Here is a 5,350-nt window from a genome sequence, read left to right as displayed (position 1 = left end):
ACTCTTTGTTTTCCTAAGGTGCCAACCAAGATGGCCAAGAATTTTTTTTTTATTTTTGTTTTAAGAAAAATCAGATTAATTGAATGATTCATTTGCATTTTAGATGACCCATTTAGTTTATTCAATAATTGAATATAGTTATATGGGTTATCAGAAAATAATAGGCCCAAATGTCATTTAGATGACCCATTTCTTTTAGGAAAAAATTACTTAAATACATTCCTTTACTTACCTTAATAGCCATTTATCCCTACTTATTATAAAAATTTCATAAATCCCCTATTTCACCCAATTAATAAAATATGTAAGATACATATAGATTTCCCACTTTTTTTTTCAGCCAATTACCAAGTTTTACTTTACAAAAATAAAATCCTATTTTCAGGCTACCCACTTCCCCATCAACAGCCCCATTAACAGTTACCCTATTTAATTTTTTTCCTAAAATATTTCCCCACGTTTAGGAATAAATTTTTCTATCAATTTGAATTTCAGTAGGAGTAATGCAGCAAATTTATTCTATCAATTTGATTTTCTGTAGGAGTCTCCCTCAAGTATTTAAATTTTTAAGTTTTTAAAAAGTAAGAGTTTTAGTCTCCATTTTTCTCTTCTTGGTGTGCTTTTACCGATAATATGGAACAGGGTCAATCGAGAGATGGTGATTCTAATACTAATGTTAATCGTGTGTATGATTCTGATGATGAAATGTGGGCTGAGAACAGATCCAAGAGATTGCATGACCCATTAGCGATGAAGAACAAAAATGTAGTCGAGCCAAAGAAAAAGCTTGAAGAAATTCCTAAAAAAAGGCGAAGAAAAGTTACACATGTTGTTTCCCGACCCACACTTCCTAAGGTATGTGTTTAAAATTGGTAATTTTGTGTTTTGTTGATAAAACCCTAATTTTAAATTGTTGCATGTGTTTGTAAAATCAAATTAGAAGTCATTTAACAATGAAGAGAGATTCACTAATTTCAAATTAAGTATAACCATTATGTATTGTACAGTATTAAGGTGTATCAGATGCAATAGGTGTATCACTAATTTTGAGTTTTGTATTAGTAAAATCATGTGTTGTACAGTATTAAGGTGTATCAGATGCATGAGGTGTATCAATAATTGTGTGTTGTGTATTAGTAAAAGCATCATGTGTTGTACAATTTTAAGATGTATCAGATGCATAAGGTGTATCACTAATTTTGAGTTTTGTATTAGTAAAAGCATCATGTGTTGTACAGTTTTAAGGTGTATCAATAATTTTATTTTTTATATTAGTAAAAGCATCATGTGTTGTACAGTTTTAAGGTGTATCATATGCTTAAGGTGTATCACTAATTTTGTGTTTTGTATTAGTAAAAGCATCATGTGTTGTACAGTTTTAAGGTGTATCAGATGCATAAGGTGTATCACTAATTTTGTGTTTTGTATTAGTAAAAGCATCATGTGTTGTACAGTTTTAAGGTGTATCAGATGCATAAGGTGTATCAATAATTTTGTGTTTTGTATTAGTAAAAGCATCATGTGTTGTACAGTTTTAAGGTGTATCAGATACATAAGGTGTATCACTAATTTTATGTTTTTTATCAGTAAAAACATCATGTCTTGTATAATTTTTATTTGTCAGTGTATAAGATGTATCATATACATCTGATAACTCCAGTGTCTTACTCATATATATGATTGGTTTTTGTGAATAAATCTGAATATGATGTATCATATACATTCATATAATTCAAGCGTCTTATACATATATATAATTGGTATACGTGAATGAAATTCATGTACAATATATTTGTTACTTACTTATGTATCATATGCATTTTCACGACATGTTTAATATGATATTATTACAATATCGTCATGCATTTACCGATTTTATACATTATCTTAAATATATCCCTCTACATTACAACAAATGTTTGATATTAGACAAGTACAATTTTATATTTTGTTTTTTGTATAAACAGGGCATGAATTATGTTAAAAAAAATACCAGCACATCCATTGAGGTTTGGAGCGACGTTCAATTTTGATTTTGTGAATAAAATTAAATTGTCAATAAAGGATGAAGGCGTTGAAATGTTCAAGAAACAATTTTTGGACCATATTTGGACATTCCAAAATGTAATTTCCAGGGTCAAATTACTAAGTGTTTGTTGTTGTTGGAGGTGCAACACGAAAACAAAGATGTATTGCATGTTCGTCATGCTAATGGGAATGTATTGGTGTTTGGTATGAAGGAATTTGCCATTGTAACTGGCCTTAAATGCAAAGGAAATGTTAAGGATTTTTCATATCCTAATTCCACTCCGAGCCGGTTATTACAAAAATATTTCCCTGATTGTCATACAGGTATAACCAAGAGTCGCTTGATACAACGTTTTGCAATGGGTAATTGGGAGACCACACAGGAATCCGTGAAAATGGCAATATTATACTTCATCAATACTTTCATGTTATGCCATCTTGGTGAGACCTTCATACGTATAAAAGAATTTCTAATGGTCGAAGATGCTAGGTATGAACTGTATCCTTGGGGTCAGATTGCATTCAATAAGCTAATTACATCATTCAGGCAAGACTTCAACCAAAGCAAACAGATGTATCGCTTATTTGGTATGCCTTATGCACTCAACGTATGGATTTACGAATGTGCCTCTAGTCTAAGTCCAGACTTTGCTGTTAAGTAGCGAATGGTATTCCTAGGATATGTAATTGAACGGTGGTGGCTGAAAAGCCAAAATATGAAAAGTTCATGTCTAGCATTTTTCTCCGAGATAACATTAATTTTAAATTCTCAAATAACAGTTTATCAATAAGCTTTATAATTTTTGTTGTAAATAACATTTTTTTTATGATACATAATATTGTTATAACATTCAACCATTTTAATTGCAGAATGCTTGTTCAAACATTGTACCAACGTCATATGAGGTGGAAGCCCTTGATTTACCTGATATTCAAGAGGCCAACAGAAATGAACTATTCACGCCACCAGTTGTTGCAAAAAAAGTGCAAACTAAAGATAAGTCAGGTTTTGAGGATTTTTCAACAAGCTCTCCTGGTCATTTATTGAGAAGATCCTCACGTGTATCTGATACATCATCTCCACCACCACCCAAGAGGAGAAAGAATATTGATACACATAAAACAAAGGGTTCGAAACCTTTGTAAAAGCAGTTAAGGACGCCATTAAGTCAGTCATTCTCAATGCCAGCTGAAGAACCTACCCCGCCTGCTAATGTATCTTCTGTCCATGTCTCTTCACAAGTCCCAAAAGATAAGTCTGTATATCCCGATATTGAAGAACTGAAACAACATATGAAGGAATACGTAAGTAACGATATTAATTTTTTTAATGTTAATTCATAAATATAAAACTGAATGTGTAATTTATTTTAATAGGTTGACAGTAAATTTGAGTATCTTGTGAATTTGATGAAGGCAAATCACATTGAGGTGATGAATTCTAAGAATAGGGAGGATGGCCAACAACCAAAGGTAATGTATTGTGTATGTGTATTTTCGTTGTGTGTTATTAATTTTCACAGGTCATTATGTTACAAACTGATTTAATGAAGGAGATGAGCGGCAAGTCTACACCGCACATGGTTGAAGTTTCCGATGAAGAAGGCAATGATGGACACCAAGCAACCTCTCCGATACAAATTGAATTTGTCAATAATTATCAAAACATTGGTGTTGTTGACTTTGATGTTGACAATCAGGTTTACTTTACTTTATTAATTGTGTATATAAAATTATATAATTTATCATTAACTTATTTTTCTTTAAAAAAATATGTTTAAAAAATACAGACTGAAGATACATTGAAGAATAATCAAGTAATGAAGGACGTTTCAGAACTTCAATCCCAAATGCAAATAGTCATCATACTGATGAAACATGTGAACACAGGAAGGTAATTTTAGCAGAGTAACTTGATTATTAGTATTCATCCACTTTACAGTGATACATGAAAACGTGCTAGTATGATACGTTTCAGTTTAATTAGTTTATTAGGATACATTGCAGTTTTATTTGGTCATTATGATACATTGCAGTTTAATTGGATTAATATGATACATGTTTTTACTGTTCACATCTGTAGTTTTTTTTTTCAAATTCCTGTGTATGATACTATACTTTTTTATTTAGTGTGTACGTTATACAGTCCCTTGCAAGATACATAGCTATGTGACTACTTAAATTTGTTTGTCTCCTATATACAATTCGTAGTTTGCTGTTATCTGTCCTTGATACATTAACAATCCTTTTGTGTATAATTATTTGTTGTTTAAGGTATCATAAATTGATCAGTACATTTTTTATTCAGGATGCTCCATCAGCACAAACCATCATTTATTTGAAGGAACAATGAAAGAAGATGTTTCATATAATGTTCAACACAATACCAATCAGTCTGTGCCAGATACTGTTATATTTGATACATCGATAATTTATGCTTCATGTACCGTTTCAATATCATATGTTTAGCAAACTATTTTTAATTATCAGTGTAAACCATATAGGATTCTACACCATCTGGTTCAATATCTCCCAATACACGAGAAGCCATGAATACACTTATTGCTGATCTAGGAAGTCTGCCTATTCATGCAAATCAACAGGAGTTAACCGACAACCAAAGTTTTCTTTCGGACAGTCAATTACCAATTGATATTCCAGTCACAGATATTATTGTCCGAAGCGATATAAATAATCCGCATGCACGTATCCGGATGCCTTCAAGAAACTGCAGATCCCCTTATTTAACTTCATTTGGGTTAAGTGAAAAAGAAAAAGCGGTCATGACTGATGTAATTCGTCCACTTTTCCATTGAAGTATGTGAGATCACAAACCAAGCCCCTTCATTTCTGATTGATGAGTTTATTGAGTGGATTACTACAGGGCTTCTTAAAGCTCATTCAAAAAAGTTAGTTTTATATTATCTTACTGAATCTTTTCAATTTTCAAATTGCAACTATTGTTACACTTTTGAATAACATCTTTTCATTACGCTTAATACTATAGGAAACCATCAGAGGATAAATACAAATCAAGAGCATCTTCATTGGGTTTTGAAATGATGGATTATGTCATTGCATATCCGTCAAATAAGAATTGGTTTTATGCCATGTCTCAGCCTAAAAACTGCTGGACTGATCAGGTAATTTGACATGTAAATGCATAATATATATTTATAATAATGTATATGATACATTGAGTAAATATGTTATATATACATATCAAAATCATATATCACTTTCAGTGTCTAGTATTTTATTTTCATTAAATGTTTTTCAAATGTATAATTATGTTTATATTTTTTTGTAGCACATCGATGTT

At 31.1% G+C, this 5,350-nt stretch overlaps 1 pseudogene; it reads left to right on the top strand.

Annotated features, from left to right (window-relative positions):
- Window positions 1–3,210: 3,210 nt before the first annotated feature.
- LOC107020173 lies at window positions 3,211–5,091 on the top strand (annotated as a pseudogene).
- Window positions 5,092–5,350: the final 259 nt, after the last annotated feature.

Source organism: Solanum pennellii, chromosome 5 (assembly GCF_001406875.1).
Source record: "Solanum pennellii chromosome 5, SPENNV200".
Classification (NCBI taxonomy): Eukaryota; Viridiplantae; Streptophyta; class Magnoliopsida; order Solanales; family Solanaceae; genus Solanum; species Solanum pennellii.
This window is presented reverse-complemented; position numbering and strand designations above follow the sequence as displayed.